General features: G+C 40.4%; 1 long non-coding RNA gene and 1 pseudogene across 1 annotated transcript in view; one reads left to right on the top strand and one right to left on the bottom strand.

Annotated features, from left to right (window-relative positions):
• Positions 1 to 24,040, bottom strand: part of LOC131818066 (uncharacterized) — a 327,652-nt gene that overhangs the window by 246,823 nt on the left and 56,789 nt on the right. The window lies entirely within an intron of this gene.
• On the top strand, positions 3,297 to 3,445 carry LOC131819045 (U4 spliceosomal RNA; annotated as a pseudogene).

Raw genomic sequence — 24,040 nt, forward strand, 5'->3', positions numbered from 1 at the left:
GGCAGACCAAGGCAAACTACACAATTACCCAGCACTTTGCATACAGGCTCTGCTCAGACCTAAGGAGCTCAACAGACATCAAACTGCAGAATGAGAAGTGGACAGTTTGTTCTTGGTAAAAGGTGAGGATTTGGTGACATTTTGTTCCAAGTGATGCCATCTTGAAAGGATCCAGTTATTCAGATATAAATTTGACACCTATCATGTCATCCCTTCTCCACTGTCCCCAGCCCTCAACCTCTCCCTCCTCCACCTACAAGAACCAGCCCTTCAAAGCACACCACGTCCCTCCCTCACTCTCTAACCACTCCTGCTTGGTGGGAGTGTTCACAAACACACATGCATTTAGAGGGACTGAGGTCTAGCTGCAACGAACAGGCCTGGAATCCATTTCACCCCTGAACTTCAGTGATTAGATCAGGAGCTGAATTGTGTTTAAAAGCAGAAACCAGCCGTCCTCTAAGCAACCACATGGAAAACCCGTTGAAATCAGGGTAAAGAAAGCGATTAGTCCTATAAAACCTGTAATTCTAATTTGCAAACTGTCTGATTCTTTGACACCCTGATGCAGCAAGCACAGTTACAACATGGCAGGTGCACACCAGCTTCGAAAATCCTTGGGTAACAACCACAAGAACCCTGGTGATTGTCAACTATCACTTTTTCGCTGTATTTCAATCATCCTGCCTGAACCTGGGGTCTGAGGGATGCTATTCAAGCTCTTGTGTCTTTCCCATCCAGAGAAAGATTAACGGTGAGGCCCTGGGAGAGACCATGGTGAAGGCTGTTATTTTTTGCAAAATGTGTGGAAGTGAGGTATGCTAGGCTATCACTTAAGACTGCCATCTCTGTTCACGTTGGCCTTGTTACCCTTCCTTTCATGCCACATAGCACCCCAATGGTCACCAGCATTTTGGGAATCCGGTTATGCTTAAGTGTGGCTATGGAGAAAGACATTTATGTGAGGTTCATATTCATATCCATGAGCAGTGAAGGTACTGCTACCCAACTCAATCTAGGAAAATTCCAGAAACAGCCTGTTCCCAAAATAGTAACTGATGCTCCAGGCAGAACGACTCATAATTACACCAGGAAAGACTGGATGATAACTGCTACAACCTTGTGTGAACCACACACTACCAGGCTAAGCATATTATAAACCTGATTTCATTTAATTCTTAGAACAACAGATGTTTTCTGTTTATGTCACTTGTTTCCCCAATGCCTAGAAAAGTAGCTGTGCAATAAATATTTATGAAATTGATGAATAACCAACAGAATAATAGGCAAGGACATTAAAATAAGGTCCCAAAGAAGAAATATAATGGACCAATAAATACTAGCAACCAATGAAATGGAAAATGCAACAGAAGTATTTTCTATCTAACACACTGGCAAAGTTTCATATGTTTCACTTTTTTATGACAACATATTTTAATGTGGAAAAGTGTTATAGGAAAAGGTTGTATGGGTACAAATTGGTACTGACTTTTTGGGTGGCAATCTGGCCATATGGATAAACACCCTTAAAATATTCATAGTCCCTGACCACAATTTTCAATGTCTGAAAATTGATTCTAAGTATTAGGGATTTATAGAGAGATGTTATATATGAAGATTTTTATCATGTTATTCAAAAAGCAGAAGAAATAATATGAATCCAAGTGTCCATTTCAGTGGTTAAATATTAAATGCTGACATAAAATTTGGTCGATTCATGTACTAAACTATTATGTAGTCATTTAAAATCATGGCTTTAAAATAGCATTTAATGAAAGTAAAATACACTAGTTATGTTGAGTTAAACAAAACAAATTGTATGGCATGATCTCAATTTTGTGCAATTCTATGATGTCTGTATGACTACATCTCTCCACTGAAAAAAGTCTAGGAGACTACCCATAGAATATAAAGAGTAGTTATCTCTATGTGATGGAATTATAGGTAATTTTGTGGTTTTGTCCCATACATTTCCATTTTTCCCCCAAATTTTCTAAAAGAAGCCATTTCTTTCTAGAAATATTCATTAATTTTTAATATTGTAAAAAATGTGAAAACATATAGGAAAGCTAAGGGATGGGGTTTATTTTTATGGCAATTATTCAGAGAAGAGATAATTTATCTATTGTCTTTCCAAGTTAGTATCTTCAACTTTCTCATCAGGAAAACAGGGTATTTGATTCTTTCTATGATAACAGTGTGACAACTAGGAGCCACCTGTAGTCCGCAGACATCTTTTGTTTACATCTTTAAGATGTGAATCTGAATACTTTGGGGTAGAGTCTACCTTTTGCAGTTTGCCACAGTCCTCAGTCCTCCATACAGTCTTACACAATCATGTCTTAATTCTCTGTCTTGGATTTGCAGACCTCTAATGCATTTATCTATTTCAGTGAACAAAGTTTGCCAAAAGTAGAAATCCAAATTAGAATAGGAAGTGCCCATAAGCCTTCTTCCTAATTTATGCATCCACCTGCACATTATTTACCCCTCACCTATATATACTTCTGGTTCTGTTGCAATCAGGGCCTTTCAGAAGTTTTAGCTGCTTTGTAAGCAGCATGGTAAACACAGTGTCTTTATGAGCTCAGGTAGCTATAACAAAGTATCATAGACTGGGTAACTTATAAAAAACAGAAACTTATTTCTCAAAGTTCTAGAGGTTGGAAGTCCAAGGTCAAAGTGCCAGTATTGTTAGGTTCTGGTGACAGCTCTCTTCCTGGTTGTGGACTGCCTACTTCTCCTTGTATCCTTACATGGCAAAGAGGAGAGAGAAAGGAAGTTTCTTATGACTCTTACGAGGGCACTAATTCCATTCCTGAGGGGTCCACCCCTATGACATCATCTAATCCTAATTACCTCCCAAATATCCTCTCTCCTAATACATCTTGGGGGTAGATCTTTGGCATATGAATTTTGGAGGATATACTATTCAGCCCATAATACACAGTTCATGGTGTTGCTATTTATTGAATGCCTAGAATGTGCCAGAAAACATGCTAAGTATTTATAAGCACCTTTAATCCTTTTCTAGGATAACAATTCTAGAAAGCTATTTTTATTTTATTTTTATTTGTATAAATGGTCAAACAAGCACAAAAGGATTAAACAACATAAATGAGTGAATACTTACTGAGAATGTGCCAGGCCCAGAGCCAAGCTCTATGGTGCCAAAGCCTACTTCTTTCCTCTGCACCACACTGCTCTCTATCCCAAAGTTTCCTCTATTTTATACCCCCTCACCTCTTCCAATAAGAGTACTCCTGTTCAAAGTCCGGCTTAATAAAATAGTTTTCAGCTTTGCGCAGTGGCAGTATCGTAGCCAATGAGGCTTATCCGAGGCGCGATTATTGCTAATTGAAAACTTTCCCTAAAATAGTTTTCAATTTTAATTTAGTTATTACTTGTTATTTTAACTTGTAATTCTGGAGAGGAATCTTAACTAATAAGAATGGCAGGTGAATTGGCTTTAGGTTAGGGATAAATGCGGGATTCATAGACCCTTTTATACAACAGTGCCAAAGTGTTGTCCTCCTTGTTTTCCTAGCTGCTAACTGCATGAAGGAACTGGAGAAAAGGAATGGAATTATCACAGAAGGCAATTTTACCATTAATATAATACAGAAAATAATCAATGAAAAAAGACAGCCTAGAAATCATAAAGAGAGTGGCTCAGTCCGGAATCAAGGCTGCTTTAATGAATGTATCTGGGTACCTGGGCACAGAGCAAGTGTCCCAAAGCAGAAATAATAACAGGTAGCCTTCTGTCTTCCTGTGGAACATAGTTCACTTTCAAGCCTCACCTGGGCAAGGCATTCCAACTATTCCTCCTAGGGCTTTATTTCTTCAGTGTCCTAAATGTGTGTGCAAGGAGATGCTCTTTGGTTCTCCTGCTATAGACCCAGTCTGTATAAGAACAGTATCTTGATTCTGAAAACTGTGCACGACCTAGGGAAATCATTAGTCAGTGTGAACAATGCCACTAGTAAATTACCCAGTTTTGATGGTTCTTTCATTCATTCTCCCATTTAGTAACTATTAAGCACATTCCATATACAGAGGGCTCAAGTAGGTACTGAGCCAGAGCTGTTAAGAGAATAACAAGTTTCCTGCCCTCATGGAACTTATAAGATAATTTAGCAATGGATGATAAAAAAGCATTCACATTTTGCTCAGAGATAATGATTCAGAGAAGCCAAGGAAGATGACGTCATATTCAACTGGTTGACAATGTTTTGGGGCATTGCTTGTTCAGACTTATAAAAAATGTAGAGTGAATTACATGAATTCCAACCATCAGAATTCAATTTCAAGCTATCTGGGACACCAAAATCATTTTCCCCAAAATAACCTTGATTTTATGAATCAAGAAATCCTCTAACACTTGGTTCTGATTCTTAGGCAGCAAAATTAAACTTCTTTCAAATGTAGAAGTTCTTTTCTCTCATCTCCCATTTACACAAGATGGTTCAAAGTGCTCCATGAAATACAACAGCATGAAAATTAGATATGCCCAAATCTCCAGAAAAGTCTTTTTTTTTTTCCTAAGGAAGAACTAAATTGTAAAGGTAAGCCATGTGGTGAGAAGATTCTGAATGGAGATATAAACCATGACACATTTAATGAAATTGCCTCCAATAACCTAGATAAGAAGGGCTTATAAGGAAGAATTACAACATTTCTGTACAAACAGGATCTAACACAAAAAAGATTCTAAATGTCTCTGGAAAGGGTACATTTTATAATTGCTTTAAATCTATTTAAATAATATGAGAAAATACATCCAGATATTAAGAACGCTAGGTATTGCCCATCTTTTTCCAAGCAGAATGGTTGAATCGTGAGGTCCTTGCATTTCTAAATGTCCCAGTTTCAAACTCCTCAGTACTCAAGTGGCTTCCTGATGCTTGTGTAATCTTAAAGCCAAGTGTTCTCCTTTCCATTGATAAGACCAGCACTTGTCATCCATTTTAGCAAAGCACCAGCTCAATGTTGCTTCAGACCGATTATGTAACACCCACTATACGAAACATGGCCCAATAGATCCATGAGGATCTAGAAGTATGAAAAGAAGTGTAAGCAAAATAAGATATTCAGAAGATAGCTATTACAGTGACAAAGATACTCATTCTGATGTTCTTTGGAAATTTCAAAATGAGAAATACTATGCTTATACAACCATAGACACTATTTTGTGCCACAAAATATCATGCTACTCAGCCATTAAAAAGTGTGCTGAAGATTACTAAGTAAAGAAATATGTTCACAATGTATTGCTGAAGTGCAAACACATAAACCGCACAGACAGCAGTATCCCAAATAAATACACACTCAGAAAAAAGATGAGAAGGATACACACCAGAATGTTTAAAGTGGCATCACATAGAAACAGAACTGAGGCAGTTGTTAGTTTCCTCTTTTCGCTTGTATAATTAAAAAAAATTTTTTTTAAGATTTTATTTATTTATTTGACAGAGATCACAGGTAAGCAGAGAGGCAGGCAGAGAGAGAGGAAGGGAAGCGGGCTCTCTACTGAGCAGAGAGCCCGATGCGGGGCTCGATCCCAGGACCCTGAGATCATGACCTGAGCCAAAGGCAGAGGCAGAGGCTTAACCCACTGAGCCACCCAGGTGCCCCTCCACTTGTATAATTTTTATAATTTAAAAAAATACATATTTTTCCCATGTGTGACTTAAAGAATTATGGACCCAGTTATTAATCCAATGAACTGTACAACCTGTGTTGTTGAAATGTTTCAAATTGTTTCAATGTTTGGATAAACTGGCTGAATTCAGTGATCTTTAATGTTCCTCCAACTCTTATGAGTGATGCTTCTATGAGTCAGAAGCCAAAGACACCAAAAGGGGCAAGGAAGATGACAACACCCTAGAATACCCTAATGGTGTAAGTAGTTCAAGGAAACAATCTATATTCGTATCAATAGGCGGTACAACTTTGGCAATGGTCTGTAGATCACCCATGGTCTTTGAAAAGATGTTCACTAGAAAATTAGAAATGAATGGATAGTTGGAAGATTTTTCCGCAAAACTGAAGTTATTCATATTAAGTCTCAGATGGTCTCCTTCTTACTCTTTCATGGGGAGGGAGGGGAATTATTTAAATATCCATTATTTTATGAAACACATTGGTGATAGTATTTAGTAACTGTTTTATACCCTTACATAACAAAATAGAAGGCTGGCAACTCCTGTGGTAGTTTCCAAAGCTTCAAATAATTTTTACTAGTCCTGGTAATTCAAATTTGGAGATTTCTTATTGATGAATGGTGCATTTCTATTTATACACATTTTGTTTCAACAGGATTTGCAAATCTGTGGTCCTAAGGCAGAATATACCCTGTGGATGAATTGTGTTTGCTAACAATTGAGAAATTTCTCATAAATACCCTTTCACTGGGCTCAGATCCCCTTGTTGGGAACAGCAAGCTGTAGTTGAAGACCCACTGTTCTTTTGGTGGGGCTTAGGGTTTTCCAGTCTGACACAGTGGGCTGTCTGGCCAACTTTGGTCATTTTTGCTACTTGCCAGGCCCTTGCAGGTATCTGAGTCTGTTACCTTCTTAGGAAACACACTTCCAGCCAGTTTTTAAGAAAGAAATTTAAGGGGTGAGAGAAGCCATGTTCTGTTCAGTGAGATCGGAGAGAAACTAGCCCCAATTCTATTTAGCCACTTCTGGGATTTGGGTCCAAGTGCTTGGTTGGCATCACTGATCAAAGTTCTAGCAGTAGCTTTTCAGCTGTTGCCAGGAGCCAGGGCTGGAAGGCACACCAAATACAAAGAATAACCCTCAATCATTCTCTACATCCCTTCCTCCACCCACACCCCAATGCCCCCTTGGGGGACGTCTCCTTTAAATATTTTCTTGCCTTAGCTTTCTCCTTCAGAATCACTCATACCATAAAAATAAAGCAAGAAAACACCAAGAATTTTAAACACCTCAGTCTGTAATGGGATTAGAGCATCTGTAAGGTGTAAAAAATGATTTCATTGTTTCCTATAAACTGGCTCCTTCCTCACCAGAAAGGGCCTCAGTCAAGATGTAGAAAGCAACTTTTTAAACAGCGTGTATTAAATCTGACAAACATCTGGTCAATCAAATTTACAGCAATACAAAGGGTCTAATAAAGGTTTATTTCTTCTTGAAGAACAAATTTAAAGATTTTTTAAAAAGCTTTTATATATAAAAAGAAAGCTAGACCTACATTTCTTGGCTTAGCCTGATTTGAAATGCTCAGTGCTTTGCCAAACCCTAGCCACAAAGGGTTCTGTTTACTCGAGGCAGCAGCAAAAGAGAAATGTGTTCAAGCTGCAGGCCTGCCACTCTCCTGCATCACACTGCCAAAAGAGAAGCACCCAGGATGCCCTGGAGGTGCTAAGACTTGGAGCTGACTATGGTCCCCATGGGATAGAGGCCATGGTGGTAACATGGATTCCCAAGGAAGCAGAGATCTTCCTATTAGCACCATTTCTCATTGTTGTTTCCTTCCTGTGTGTGTGTGTGTGTGTGTGTGCACGCGTGCATGCGTATGCAGTTGCAAGCCCACGCATGTGTGGTGAGAGCAGAGGATCAAGGAATGGGGTTGAATACAGACCGCTTACAGTCAGGGTTAAGAGAAGGAACAGAAGCACCAAGTCTCTCCCTTTACTCATTGCTCTAATTCTCTAAAATCAGCAGCTCTTAGGAACAAAATTAAAGACATGATTTAAGTTACTTGGAAGTAGGGATGAGCAGTGGTGCTAAGAATGAAACCGGAGCTCCTCCTTTGAACCATGAGAGATTCAACTACAGACCTGGACATGCATGTGGGGTCACATACCTTCATGCACCTGACACATGCTTGCACCATATGCTCACCAACAACACTGTAGAAACCCCATTAAGCCACAGCATAAGGGGGGTGATATTTTGGGGAAAGTAACCTATGTAATTTTTTCCTTTAAGTAGATTTCCTTACCATCCATTAAATAAATGAGCTTCATTGTTTCAAGGGAACTGTGGATAGGTAAAAACTCCCCTTCATGGAGCTAAGCCTGGGGCACCCAAATCAATTAGCCATGGAGCAGAAGAAATGTAGGTTATGATAAAGAACAACAGATGAGATACAAGTGTCATCAATTTCCCTCTGGGGTCAAAACTCCAAAGAAAGACTGGGAGTAAGAAGAAATAGAAATCCTCACATAACGTTACGGCCAAAGCACTGTTTGGAAATGGCTAAAGGAGGGGTTTAAATGGATGGACTAGAAGGAGGTTTTTGACCTCAGCTTTATGACATTAAGTACCAGATAATCGTTGTGGTGGAGGCTGTATAGGACATTTCATAGCATTATTGGCCTCTATCCCCTAGATTCCAGTATAAAACCCATACCTCTGGGTTGGGGTGAGCAAAAATGTCTATAGACACTGCCAACATCCCCTAGGGAGGGGGCCAAATCATTTTCTGTGGAACACCGTGGGACCAGAGATAGCACCCTAGTTCTCATAGCCCATGCCCAAGTGCAGGCAACTGAGGAGTTCAGGACACCTCAAAAGGGGTGGAGGTGGAACTGGTGAGTGAACTGGTCTCTCAGAAGACACCACAAATGGAGGGGACCAGAGGCAATGCCCAAGCCCACTCAGAGCCCAGGAAGACCAGCAAGATCCAACCAAGCCTCAGTGGGTACTCGTACTGAATGTCAGGAAACTACCCAGGCCACCCAAGCCAGAGAAGAGACCCAAGGGTAATGCATATACAGAGGACACTCTTCTGTCAGCCCCCATGAAGAAGATGTATTCTTCCCTAGAATAAAAAAGGCATGCCAGGATTAGACAGTTTAAGAGAAGAGAAAAAACCCTCCCTGAAAGAGGTGTTTAGATCTTATATTCACCCAACATTTACCTAAACAGAGTTCATCTAACCTAGAGACTGTTGTCAAGGGTTGTGGCAGCTGAACAGCAAGATGTAATCAGAGTCATAATCAGTGTCCAAGACCCTTTGCCTTTTCTTCTTGAATGTCTTCTGTTCCCTTTCACCTTCTAGGTTTTTGCCCCTACCTCCGGCAAGTAACCTCCTCTTGATCTATCACCTTGGGATCTGTTGTTCTGTCTCTTCCAACCCTGAATGTCACTGTTTACCAAAGAGTCATGGCTCTTTCTGATGTGGGAAATCTCTAAGACACAACTCACTCACTGCCTGGTGTTCCAGTTAAACCAATCCTTCAGTGATCAAGGAGGAAATTCATTGGTGCAGACTTCTCTGGATTCCCAGGAGAGAGACCAACAAGTAAATCATCTAGAGCCTCACTGGCCAATATAAACCACCAGTCACATACGACTAATCAAATGTAAATTAACAAAAATGAGATTAAGTTGAGAAATTATAGCTCTCCTCAGTCACTGTTCTAGACTGAATTGTATCCCCCCTTCTCCAAATTCATATGTTAAAGTTCTAACCCCCAACATCTCAGAATGTGACTCTGTTTGGAGAGAAGGTCTTTAAAGAGGTAATTAAGTTAAAATGAGTCTCTAGGGTGGGCCTTCCTCCTTCCCGATGTCCTTAGAAGAAGAGTAAATGGGGATACGTGGAGGGACACTGGGGATGTGTTCCCACAGAGGAAAGACCATGTGGAGACACGCAACAAAAAGGCAGCTATCTGCAAGCCAACAACAGAAACCTCAGAATGAAAACAATGCTGCTGACACCCTGATCTCAGACTTCTAACCTTCAGAACTGTGAGAAGATAATCTGTGTTTCAGCCACCTCATCTGTGGTATTTGTTACATCAGCCTAGCGAACTAACAGTCACACTCGCCACATCTTAATAACCGCACTAAAGGAGCAGCATGTTCTACAGGAGAGTACTGTTCTGGAACTAAAAGTAGCCAAAATAGAGAGAAAACACAATTTGTTGTGGTTCACAACTCACTCTCATACATGGTAAGACTTGTGATTTATAGGTAGTCATGTTGTCCCATTAATGAATCTTTTCTTCTTGCCTTTTACATTCAGCTACAACTCAAAGAGCCAAGCAGAGGCCTTGAGAATCTGTAGCTTGCAGTCCTTCTGCGTCTAACAAGAGGCCTGTACCCCTGCTTGAGAGTCACAGTGGCAATGCCCACCCTCACTCGCATGTGCACGCATGCACGCGCACACAAACACACTCACCTTAATGACAGGAAGAACGAATAATCTCCCCACCCCTGACACACACACACACACACACACACACAGAGTTCTAACTGTACTTAATTCTCTAAACTCTGTAAACGAGAAGAAGCAACTGGGGCCTTCCCTTTATCTCCTCAGGCCACCACAGACGTAACCAACAAAATGGTCCATATGCATTGCTTTCCTGCTCCCTCTAGCCAATGTGGTGTATTTGACCAGCACAGAGGAAAGGCCTGAAATGCTAAGAAATCAATGTCCAGAAATGGTTCTCAACCAACAAAGGATAGAAGTTATGGGTAAATAATTTTCTGTTCCTTCATGGTCCAGTTCTTAAGGATAGTCTACATTACCTCTCATAGGACCCTCAAAAGAAGAAGCTCCAAATGGCCACGGTGCTAATATACTTAACAACATGCCCCACTGGGATGTCTTCCCTCCCCCCACTCCCTTCCAGCACTTCTGAGATGGTTTTCCAGATGAACTACTTGGATTAAATCCTTGCTCCGAGATCTGTCTCTGTAGAAACCCCAACTAAAACACCATGACAGACAGCAGCCTCTCCCACAATCATGACATACACAAAAGAGAGGGACTGAGTTTTATACACCAATTTTTAATGAAAACACCATAAGGTGTTTTCTTTACCACAGGCATTTTCAGTACCATAGGCACTGTTGAATCTCATAAAATGCTGGTGGGGGTCCTTCTTCTCAAGAGAAAGGAAATCTAGAATTGCTTCCATGGTATAACCTACAGGCTACCCTGACCAATTGTCCTACCTGGTCTCTTTCAAGATAATCAGAGAAATACAAATAAAGTAATTTCTAGAAATAAACTGGACACATTAGCATCAGTACACAGAAGACTGATTATTTTAGTCTAGATGGCTAATACAGAAGGCTGCTGGGGAACAAACGGTTATTTTTCTGACTCTCCACAACAAAAATGTTGAAAAACTTAATGACAGTAAGAACCCTCATTTGGTGATAAATGCAGAGTAGAGCGTGCTCAGGAGGAAATGAAAGTAAGAGGTAACTGCCAACACTATGGCCAACTGTTCCATTCACCATTTTGCTGTAGCTCAAATTCCATTACAAAGAAATTACTTCATCATTAATCCTTGTATAATATCCTCCCTCCTACCCCCCCCCCCCCAAAAATTCAGTCTTCAGTAGACAATCTACTTGTAGCCCATAAATATCCAGTGGCATTATACATAAGGAAGCCAACATTTCCTTTTAAGAGATTTGACTCCTGGAAGCTAAGGAGAGTGGGCAAGTACCCAAAGACATCCAAATTCCATATGTTTTCTGCCTATCTCTGAAAGTTGGCATCAGGTTCCCAATTGTACTCTTCCCAAGAGGCCCACTTCATGCACAATTCAGAGGAACTTAAGCCTCATTCATGCTAATGAGGCTCTTTATTTGTCCAATAAGACAGAAAGAATTCCAAAGCTTAATATTTCCAGCCTTTTTTTTTTTTTTTTTTAAAAGAGACCAAGCATCAGTCAGTTAGAAGGGAGATCAGGGCTACCTCCATGCCACCATTTTTGTTCCCTTGAGAGTAAAATAGGTGGATGAATTCCAAGGAACAAGATGCAGACCTTCAAGCTCTACAAAAGACTCAAGTTAAGGCCTTGGACTCTCTCCATAGATGTCGCTGTGGCCCTGTCCAGGGCTTAGCGGAACATTCTATATCTTTGAGGGGAAAGGCAGCCAGAGTAAAAGAGCGAATTCTTGAAAATTAATGATGTCAGTCTGTCTTCATATATCAAGCTAATTTGAAAGGGCTTTAATTTTCTTAAAGGATAAAAAAAGGTTTCTTTGCTAGATTAAACTTGCGATTGTCATTCATATATTGTTTATAAGGTAGTCATCTCTTCGCTCCGTATTTTTTTGTTTTTGATTTTGTATACTAGTTAGCAGTGAAGACTTGTCTGCGTGTATCAGAAGGAATAAAGAGAGAAACGTCCTTAACTGTCAGTTTTAATAAGAGGAGTCAACATGCCTCTATTCAGGTTAAATATTGTCCTGTCACATTTCAATAGAGTCAACAGATTTTTTAAAAAGAAAAGTCAAAAGCACTGTGTATGCAAAAAACCCTCCCTGTCATAGAATGTCAAAGCCCTTCTTTATCTGGGGGAGGGGCGTGGAGGTAGGACAGAAAAATCTTTTGTAAAATGTGAAAAATTACCACTCATAATTGGCGCTGACATAAAAAAGGTTTTTTCTTGTTAGAAAAACAAAGAAAATCTCTAATTTAATAATCACCTGCAAAGTGTTATTGTGATGGGAACAAAAAAACACACAATCAAAGTCATCTTTTTTAAGTAACTATAGTGTTTTAAGCAATCACTGCACTTTGCAGCAGCTCATACACATAAACCAATGATGTTCAGAGAGGAAAAAAGCTATTCCAAACTCCTCAAGCAAAGTTTCTGAAATAACAAGTGACAGGCTACAATAAGAAAATGCAAATGGGGCATTATGTTCAAAATAAAGCCAAACAAGATTTTTTTAAACCCAAAACATGTTCCTGTAAGCAGGAATCATTTAGACTGAAATTGCATGAGAAAAGCCATTCTTTACAAGGGGACTGAAGGGTTAAAGATACATATTTCGAAAAGATGCACTAAAGAGAATTGGACATATTCTGAGTGAAGAACAATCTGTAATAGAGAGTAGCAGGATAAAGCCATTTTCCCATTTCAAATGCTGGTTGCTTTGTTAAATACACAATTCCTGCTTAGAGTTTCAGGATTTCGTGTTTTCACCTGCAGCAAACATTGTAATTTTAGAAATTATTCTAACTCCAAATGAAACTATTTGCATTTAATAACCATTTCCACCAATTAGATGAGTGCAAAAAAATACATACAGCTTTCTAGACTAATCATCTAAATAATCTCAAATTTGATAACATCAAACCAAATGGGATCAACTGCCCTAAAAATGGCAAGGGAGGCTGCCTTGGAACAACAACCGCCACTCACCATTAACACCCAGGCTTTGTCACTAAGAAAAAGTGCCACAGAGGGCTATCTTCTGAAGGTTTCGCCAAGGCCTAATGATTTCTTAGGAGTAATCTGCTTAAGGAATAGAAAAGGAAATCACAGTTGAGAAAAAGCTACTTCACGTTCTTTCAAGTTAGCAAGGAAATAAATATACAGATAACAACAACAAAGTTGGTCTTTTGGTAGGGGGACCATGTGTCCTCCTTAGCCCAGACCAAGCCCAGCTTTGGCCTCTTGTGCTTGTGTCTCATTTGCTTCAGTATTTGTCTTAGATTTTTCTCTCATGAATCAAGTATCAATCCAGGATGGATTAGTAGACCTGCACTTTGTACCTCCAGCTTCAGCTACGGTCCAATTTACTCGTGCAGGAAATGGATGTGCAGGAGAACTCTCCCACTAGCCCATGTTAAGTCTGAAGGATGACTACTGTTAACCCATATGTCTGTCTTAAAGGCTCATTCCAGGGACAATTCATACCTCTCTCTCAAGGAGAGCTTGGAAAGTATTTGTGGATAAAATAAGCACTTAGGGAAATCTACCTCCTCTGGTTTACAGTGATAATGAAAAAGATATTTGTCACCATTGCTTTTCCTGGCTCATTGTATGTCATGGTCCAAGCCACCTACAAGATGCACAAAGGTGCTGGAATCAGCAGGGAAAGTAGAAAATTATAGCAGTCTTATCATGGATCACAGACAGTAGTCTGTGTACTCTTACTATTGGGCTTTGTCCCTCAGTGTATGGTGAGAATCTATGACTATTTTAATATCCAGTAATGCCTTTTTTTTTTTTTTTTTGCAATAAATTCTTTAGCCTACAATGAGCTCAAAAATCACAAAAAATGACAGGAAGTTTAAGTTCTGAAATTCTACTCCTTAAAAAAGTTAATGAAAGTTTTTTAATTAGCACAAAGGTATATTGATGTTTACCATCTACTTTGGAGAGATTATAGTATGACACATATGTACAAGTATGACAGAGTACAAGAAAAGCAAAGGACATCAGCTGCTGAAGAAATACTATGCTCTACTTAAAAAGGTAGTAGTTATTCTATGAAGACAATATTAAAAGAATGATTTTTTTTTCAAGATTTTTTTTTTTTAAATTTGAGAGAGTAAGAGAGAACATAAGAGGGGAGAAGGTTAGAGGGAGAAGCAGACTTCCCATGGAATTGGGAGCCCCATGCAGGACTCGATCCTGGGACTCCGGGATCATGACCTGAGCCGAAGGCAGTTGCTTAACCAACTGAGCCACCCAGGTGACCAAGAATGATGATTTTTAATATGCAACCTGCAGAAGGTTTGACTGTGTACTACTTGATCAACCATGACTTTTCATTTAGATCAAATGTCATGTTCTCTTTCTTAATTTTACTACTTTAGGTTTCAATTGAAATAGATGTTAAGGGGTGCCTGTGTCAGGTCATGATCTCAGGGTCCTGGGATTGAGTCTTGCATTGGGTTCTCTGCTCAGCAGGGAGCCTACTTCCTCCTCTCTCTCTGCCTGCCTCTCTGCCTACTTGTGATGTCTCTGTCAAATAAATAAAATATTTTTTTAAAAAAGAAATAGATGTTAAAATTTACATTTTTATATACTTGAAATTAAATTAAATTAAATACCAAGATTTTATGACTAAGCTGATATAAAATTCACTTTTTAAAAAAGACCTGACCATGATGGAATGACTTTTCTTTCTTTGCTACTCATTGTTAATTTTTTTTTTAATTGATCGGGTTTTAGATTTCAACCTCTGAAGAACTACTTTGTAAGCCAACCTAAGTGTTTGAATAATAATGTAAATAATGAGTCCTTTCGATTTTGTTTGTACTTTGTTAAAAATTAGTGAGAGCTTTAATCAAGCATTCAACAAATGAGCACCAAATGATTACAGCCTAAAGAATTCAGTAAATCACAATAATTGTAAACAAAATCTGTATATAGGGACACATTGACATTTATCCCCAAAATGGCAAGAAGGAAATTTAAATATAGTAAATGATGAGAACATATATGATATATAGTATTTCATTTTGAAATTCTATAAATAGGCTTTAGAACATCTCAAGTTGTACAAAGAATATTTGGATGAATCTCTTCCTTAAAAATTATATAAATTCCTGTCTTTACTGGGATAAACTGAAATTGAGAAAACCTATGATTTTGAAGCATCTTAGTTCAAATTCAAAAGAATTACAGAGAAACAGATAATTACGCATTTTGTCTTAAGTTTTCATCACAGTAAGTTTCCCTGAATTAAAGCAGAAATGTTTACACACTTCCATATGAACAACAACAACAAAAAAATTGAGGATATAATCCATTTGATAGAATCTTTTCCCATGAGCTTAGCAGATTCTAGCATTTGTAGAGAGAGTAATTACCCATTTGAGAGTATCGTGGCTTACAAAGATTAGTAAATTAATGTCAATAGTTTCAAACAAAAAAATGCAACTTTGAGAGTTGCAGGCAATTTTTTTTTAAGGATTTTATTTATTTGACAGAGAGAGAAAGAGTGCATGCGCACGCACAAGCAGGAGGAGGGGCAGAGGGAGAGAGAAGCAGGCTTCCCACCGAGCAGGAAGCCCGCTGTGGGGCTTGATCCCAGGACCCTGGGGATCATGACCTAAGCTCAAGGCAGATGCTTATCTGACTGAGCCACCCAGGCACCCCAAGTTGTAGGCAATTTTATGAAAAAGTTTTAAAATAATAACACTGAAAAGAGTACATTCTTCAGAATACTAGTGATACTTTATTAGAAACATGGCTAAGAAATCTACAACAGTATGGGACTATTATAGTCAACGTACATTTGAATGACATCACCAAACGGTGACTCCTTGCCATTCACCTGAAAAGGCACCCTCTTTCAGAGTATGAGGTCTCCGTTATCTATCAGTGTGCCCAGAGACATTTCTTTTTGAGTCATGTCATCATGTGGCTTTGTACAACGCCAATTTAAGCAAGAACTATAGTTGCTTCCCAGCATTCCCTTCCCTGCATAGTTTGAGTCAACACTGCCCACAAGTGCTGTTTTGTGCAAGCTTTGGAAGGCAGAATGAAGCAGCAGACTGTGTGTTAATGCTCTGAAGACTGCTGTATCTGATTGGACACTAGGCATATGACAGCTCATATACTTGGTGCATCTGCTGGCTCACCCTGGTGATGTATAGCAGCACCTGGACCCACAGTTCCTCCAGCTTCTGCTGGATCTGTTTCTTCGGATTCTCAGTCTTTGGCCAGGTCCATACATAGCTCCTTGGTGAAGGGTGCCATCTCTTCTTTGTAGTCATTGATAGCGCTGAGGTTGGAAGTGGCCAAACACAGTTGGGGATTCCAGTTTGTGCTAATGGATTCAGTCGTCCTCATAAGTTTCTAGTTTATCCTCATGCATGTCCTTTCAAGGGTTTTTTTTCCCAACTGCGGGTCTAACTGACCAACGGCAATTCTAGTTCCAGCACTGGATGCCAAAGCATCAGCCTGCCTGGGTCCATCTACCAGCTCCCACAGCAGTGGAAGGTTTGAGCCCTATAACAAATCCTTTATTCTAATCACTCAAGATGGTTCTGCTTCTCTGACTGAACCCTGACACATCATCCCAATTCTTCAAATCCAGGTGGTGCCTGGGTTTGATTTTACAAACCACCTGCCAGATACAAACACTGAATTTCATAGCCACTTTGATGTTTATGAGTTACTTTCAAATATGTAGCAAATTGAAATAAAATGAATGAAAGAAATACAGAAAGGAAAATGCAATGCTTTTCTCCTTTGGAAAGAGCAAACTTTGTTCCCCTCTGAAAAGTAAAGCCCAAAGGGAAGGGTTGCTGGCTCCTGTACAGGGATCAGATCATTTCCCCTCCTTATGGGAACTTTTCTTCTCATTCCACATTTGCACCCTCTATCAGACATTCTGATTTGTTTAGGGGTGCATTCTGGCACCATGGGAAGACAGGCAGTCATCTTTAGTAGACTTAGTATATTAAAGGACAATGTGAGTTGGGACTTTTAAGAGATTTTGTCTTCATATTAACATATGCTTTATTCACTGTCAAATCTGCCAGATGCCTGGTGCGTGGAAGATCCAGGGAAGAATAGGCAGGTGCCTTGAGATGGGTAAGCAGCCAGCCACGTTTTGGTCTCTTTCTATGCTATCTGTGAATCCACTATGGATAATGGATAAATACGTTTGGCAAATACAAAACAAGAAAAACAAGTTGGTATTTTTTTTTCCCCTTGTTTGCAGACATCCCTAATGGGATTAAGACAAACACCACCATCCCAATTCTCTGTGCCTTGAGGTTGTTTAAGAAGATGCCTGGCCATTTAACCAGCATGAGGGGTAACATGAATGCCATATATAAAGATTAACAATTAAAAATCTTTCCTCAGGAAAGGAATACCATACAAAAGCTATTCAAAGCTTCAAAGCAAGGGTCTGTGAAGGCCCCATATACTTGGGCCATTTGAGTTATTTCAATTTACTTCAGGAAAAAAGAAAAAAAAAATCCCACAAAGCTGACATTATATAGTAAAGTTTCAGGGATACGGGAGCTATTTAATCATTTTGTGTGTTACCCTGGCTTTTCTGCAGTCTCTTTTTCCTGTGGTTTTGTTCTTGTGCTGCTCATTAGCACCTCCCCCAGAGAGTGGGCAGGAGAAGAGAAAAAGAGATAAAACTCAAATCAGACAATTTTATCAGTCAGCCTGTCAACAAGTTGAATATATTGAGAGCCCAGGGGGTGCAGAGGCACTTTTTAGTAGCTCCGATAAAAGGTTTGGTGGGGGAGGAGGTCAAAACTAATGGCAACATTGAGATTTTGGGGATTATCAAGGGATTTTATTGATTTGTGCCCTCTACATCTCCATTAGTGCAGATAATCAAAAGTGGGGCGAAATAATTAAGCATCTACAGAACTTTCTTAAAGAAGACACTTAAAAATCTATCACTTTTATCCCTGGGAGTTTGGGGACCTGTTGGGCAGTTCAAATGGAAAACAAATAAATTAATTCCCTTTGCTTTGTCTAGATTCTTAAAATTGCACTGTAAGGAAAAATAAAAACCTTCACAGCAGGTTCTCTGGCTCTTCGGCAACCTTCTCCTTTCAGCCTGACTCCAGCTAAGAGAGGGGCAGGACCCATGGAGAGGGTACATCTGAGTAAAGCAAGAATCAAGATCACGGCCACCAAAACGAGCCAAAGCCTGACAATGAAGGATGGAGTTCGCCACAGACACAGTAAAATTAACAATGTGTGCTCTGCACGTTGACACGGATTTCCATCGAACCTTGCTGTCTGTGCAGGAGACACAAAACTCTCCATCATGTTGGGAGTCCACTCCATACAACAAGTTTGCTACTTCCGAGGCTGAATTAAAAAAACAAACAAAAAAAACAGGTGGGTCTGCCCACTCTTTCTTTCTTCTTTTTTTTTTTTTTAATTTATTTTATTTGACAGAGACATCACAAGTAGACAGAGAGGCAGGCAGAGAGTTGGGGGGGAGGGGAAGCAGGCTCCCTGCTGAGCAGAGAGCCCAATGCAGGGCTTGATCCCAGGACCCTGAGGTCATGACCTGAGCCGAAGGCAGAGGCTTAACCCACTGAGACACCCAGGTGCCCCCTACCAGCTCTTTCTTAAGAGAATCTTTTATTTCTTTCAAGCCTAGTGTTCCGAGATATAAGGAAAGTAGACATTCAGTGCTAGAAGAGGACCAGCTGCAGCACAGAACTCCCGGCATGACTGCTCAAGGGTGCCATTGTTCAGTTGGTTCCGGTGCTCTGGAAAATCCACAGGGTTCTAAGGGTTTGCATATTCTAGTTTGGACCTGTTTGCACCCAGCTGTCTCCCCCTTCCCTACTGCTGGGGCTCAAAGATGGAAAGAAAGAGACAAACAGAATATTTCTTCCTCTCTTCCTCAGGTTGCAGCCCCAGAAGCTTCCTCGTCTCTGTGGCTCTGGCCCCACCAGACGGGCCAGCCTACGTGCTAACTATAATAATCCCTAACTAGCAAGCCACCTCCTCCCTCTGCCCTCTACCCAAGGAACAGCAGTGGCTTCCTGCTGTTGTGAATCTCTGCCTTGTCCTCTCTGCTCTCCAGCCTCTCCAACACACCTGGACATCTGACTCCACATTGAATTTGCTCCCTTTTATTTTTTTACTTTTTAAAAAAGATTTTTATTTACTTATTTGACAGACAGAGATCACAAGTAGGCAGAGAGGTAGGCCGGGGGTGGGGGGAGCAGGCTCCCCACTGAGCAGAGAGCCCAATGCGGGGCTCAATCCAAGGACCCTGAGATCATGACCTGAGCCAAAGGCAGAGGCTTTAACCCACTGAGCTACCCAGGTGCCCCGAATTTGCTCCCTTTTAAACACCAAAGTGGTTTCTGCTTTTCTGGCTGGATCCTGACTGACACACTGCAGCAGTGCATTTGAGAGATGATTCTCTATCTTGACAGCTGACTCAGTAGCTGGAATCCACTTACATGATTTTGCCGCCTGTTAGAAAAGGGTTTCTCAACTTCAGTACAAGTGACTCACTGAGTTGGGTAGTTCTTTGCTGGGAGGGGCTGTCCTGTGCATTGTGGACAATTCAGCAGCATCCCCGGCTCTAGCCAGTAGATGCCAGCGGGACATCTCTGTGTAATAAGATCCAAAAACCTCCAGAGATGGTGCAAGGTGTCCCCTGGGAAGGAACACACCTTCCCTGGTTGAGGGTGGATGCTGTAGGAGATCTGGTGGCGACAGCTCTGTGTATATACCTTGGATGTTCCTGCCCTACACCTGGTCAGTGAGTGGGGCTTAGGGCCATGGTAGACGGGCTCTCATCAGTGGGCCTTTGGTGGCCTCTTCCACTGACTACCATGAATTCTCAAGAGGAGGGAAGAAAAAGCCATGTTGACTCTGAAGACAAAAGGACCAGTTTCCTTCCTTGCTGGGAAAAATGATGGTCCAGGCTGTATGGTGGCTGCAATAGGGCCAAGGATTCTCACTTGCCACCTCTCTTTTTTAAGGACACTGAGAAAACGTGGAGAATGGAGCCTCCAGGTATGAGGCTCTCCACGCTCCATGAGGTCTGGCCTGTCCGCTTCTTAAACATATTTCATGTTCTTAATGTAAACCAGCCAATGGTGTGCCCTTGGCCCTGATGCCCTTGGTGACCTGTGAGGCTTCCTTCTCCTAATCCCTTGTCTTTCAGAAAGGGTACAAAGGTACTGCTGGCACCACCCACACAGCGTGCCATCCTAGCTCCCTGCGGCCCGGAGGTGGCACAGTAATTTAATCAAATGTCAACCTCCCAGGTATTATATTTCAAATGCAAATAACTTGGTAATGTAATATTGTAGCTGAGACTTTAAACTCACGGAAATCTAGAAAATCAGGTTATGGTTGCTCCTAGAATTAACATTCCTCTACACATTCCTTGGACACTGGGCTTGCTTTGTGTTGCTAACTGCTGTCAAACACACACTGAAATGACTGAGTATTCGCTGGGCAGCCTGGGAAGTCTGGTCTTGAATGGTTGAGATTCTTCCTGTTAAAATGAATATCCCTTCAACTGGACTTCTGATCCTAGAGTGGGAGCTGTTGCCTAGAGCTAGGAATAACAGATGGGAAAGTTTCATTCTCACCCAGATCCACTCTTGGCAAACTGTTCTGTCTCTCTCTTTGGGGCTTAACTACCCAAATCATTAAAAAAAAAAAAAAAAAAACCCTGCCATATATTCCCTTCAGCAAGATGCTATTTATAATAAAGTGGCAATCATTTTTACTGTGCTTTGAACACAAAATATAAATGCAAAATACTTAAAAGGCTACTTCGTTTTAGAGATTAAATGACATATTTCTGTCGGTCTTCTCTGAGCTGAGGTCTAGTGAGATGCTACTTGATGAACAAAGAACCTCCGGACCCCAGATTCTCAGGCCACAGTAAATTATTAAAGAAAGCAACCCTCGTTTTCAATTATGTCCCTCATTATGGAATACAAGGGGGTCAAAAAATTCATATCACAGGGAAGAAAGAGGCCTTTCCTGGATGGACTTCCTGAAGTTACCTTGGTTTTACTCATGGACATGGTTGATGACATGATGACCATAGTAGCTATGTGATTAGCTACTCTGGAGGGTGTAGCTAATACATCCTTTTTTTTTTTTTTTTTAAATGTAACTAAATGATAAAGACTATGAATTTAAATATTTTTAAGTAAAAAATTAAGAGGGTTTCAAATGCTCCTGTATGTAGGGCATTAAAATGGCAAAAATGGGCCAGCTCCAAATCAGTTCATTTAAGACGTGACCACAGGCAGAAATCCCGGCTTTATAAACTATCCACCTCACATGTCAAATGAGAATGATAGTCTTACCACTGCGGCAATTAGGAAAGCATGGGGACTTGAAATCTCCTGAGTTTCTAAATCTTGGAAGTCCGTGTTCCTCCAGAAATCCCTCTTTCCGCATGTTCCTAAATCAAGTCTATGACTCCTCTCACAAATAGAGTCTCCATGGCTTTTCTCCCTTCATGTAGAGTGTGCATGTTTATGACACGTGTGAAACAGGTAGAAAAAACGTCCAGATAGCTCCAAACTGTACCACTGCAAACTCTAAGCAACTTCATTGGGGCAGCAGGCAGCTTTGCTTCAACATTTGCTCTGGGGATCCATGAGCAGCAGAGAGATGGGAGCCCTGAGCCTCATCAAGTGGAAGATAAAAATGCCATCATTTTTAGGATGATCACATTTACTTATTTATCTCTCTATATATTTATATCCTATACCTATCGCCTATTTTACTACACCAAATAACACAAGGCGACCTAAGTGAGAAGAGAAATGGGGAAGGAAGGGGAAAACAGAAAAACACAAGGAGTATAAACTGGACCCAGAAATGGATAAATGCGAAATAGCATTGAGTCTTACGTGCTTGTTCTCAAGACCACCGATTTGGTTCTAAGGCTTCCTGACAGCAAAGCCAAAAAGGGAAAACTTAACCATTTATGAAGGTCCCAGGGTCCACAAAATGAAAACAAACCAAGAGAAACCCAGAAACTGCTAATGCTGAGATGAAATGGGTCCCCACTTAGCAAGCATGCATCACCAATACTGAGATCATCAACCCATAAGCAATTCAAGTTTCCAAAGCATCAACTTGGAATGATATTTCATATTCAGATCTTTGAAAAAGAAAGCTACCTTCCTAGGACCTTCTTCCCACTGAAGTTACAGCCACTTTTAAGTGTGTATATGAACACAGACATGTATTACTTGCCAGCATACTTTATCTAGTCTACCAATGTTAAACATGATAAAAAGGAATGCCATCATGGAATGTTTAAAAGGACAGAGAGCCCCCACATTATGTACAAAATGATGTTTGATGTGGGTATATAAATAAATCGATTATTGTTTCCATAGACATATACAAGTGTCTACCCGCAAAATGATTTTTTTTTAAAGATTTTATTTATTTATTTGACAGATCACAAGTAGGCAGAGAGGCAGGCAGAGAGTGAGAGAGGAGGAAGCAGGCTCCCCGCCGAGCAGAAATCCCAATGCGGGGCTTGATCCCAGGACCCTGGGATCATGACCCGAGCCGAAGGAAGAAGCTTTAACCCACTGAGCCACCCAGGAGCCCCCCGCAAAATAATTAAGAACTCTTCACCACCAATAGCACCTGACAACCGGATGGGTTCTGGTCTTCCATTAGACCAAGGAAACATACTCCATATGGAGCCATTTTGACCCTTCAGTGATTCACAGAACCTACAAAGACTTCCTCGGGGAGTGGGGGTGAATGTGGTCAACCTGCTTTGTGACTATTTATTTGAAATGTCACTTATATATACATAGCAGCACCTTGTTAAAATTTTGGCTTTAAAAACACAGATCAAGTAAGCACTGAAAAAGAATGTGGTCACCATTACTGGGGAAGAGTCAGGTTTCTCTCTACAGAGCCAGTAATTAGTTCTAAGCTGGTCTCAGCACCCAGTCTCCCCTTGTCTAGGCAGATACACATTATTATGGGAATTCATGATCGTAAATGTGAGCAAATGCACTCCCAATCAGGAACCTGGCAAGCTTGTTTTTTAACTAATTGCAATTTTTTAGAAATGCCTTTCTTTGGCCATCGTCAATTATTTATTTATTTATTTATTCTTAGGTGCAGAAATATATGTCATAGGAAATGAGGGACCCTTAAAATCTCATCCTCCAGAGATAATTACAGGCAACAATTCAGTGTTTATTCGTACAGAATTGTTTCCATATGTGTATGTGTGTCATTTTTATTTACTTAATTCTTATATAAATGGTATCATACTCTAAATACCATACTACAACTTGCTTTTTTCCACTTAATGATATATCTTGGGTCTCTTTTAGGTCAGTTATTATAAACAGACCTGGTTGCTACATATGCCTGCAAGTATCGTACATTGTACGGACAGCCAGTCTGCCTCATTTGTTGACCATTCCATAGCACTCCACTGCAAAGGCACACAGTCCACAGTGGATTGAATCAAATTCCTACTTTGGGACACATCTAACTGCCTGAATGTCCATCTTCGTCATTACAAACTACAATAGACAATACTTACATATATATTGTACATTTGTGAAAGCATTTCTGTTAGAGTCCCAAAGAGATTTGTGGTCAAAGCATATACCCATTTTTAGGTAATGGCTATTTCCAAACTACCCTAAAAATCAAAAAGTTGTAGTACTGATTAAGCTACTCATTAAGAATTTAAGAGGCTGGGCACCTGGGTGGCTCAGTGGGGTAAAGCCTCGGCCTTCTGCTCAGGTTATGATCCCAGGGTCCTGGGATCGAGTCTTGCATCAGGCTCTCTGCTCAGTGGGAAGCCTGCTTCCTCCT

The sequence above is a fragment of the Mustela lutreola genome, chromosome 16 (genome assembly GCF_030435805.1).
Source record: "Mustela lutreola isolate mMusLut2 chromosome 16, mMusLut2.pri, whole genome shotgun sequence".
In the NCBI taxonomy this organism is placed as follows: domain Eukaryota; kingdom Metazoa; phylum Chordata; class Mammalia; order Carnivora; family Mustelidae; genus Mustela; species Mustela lutreola.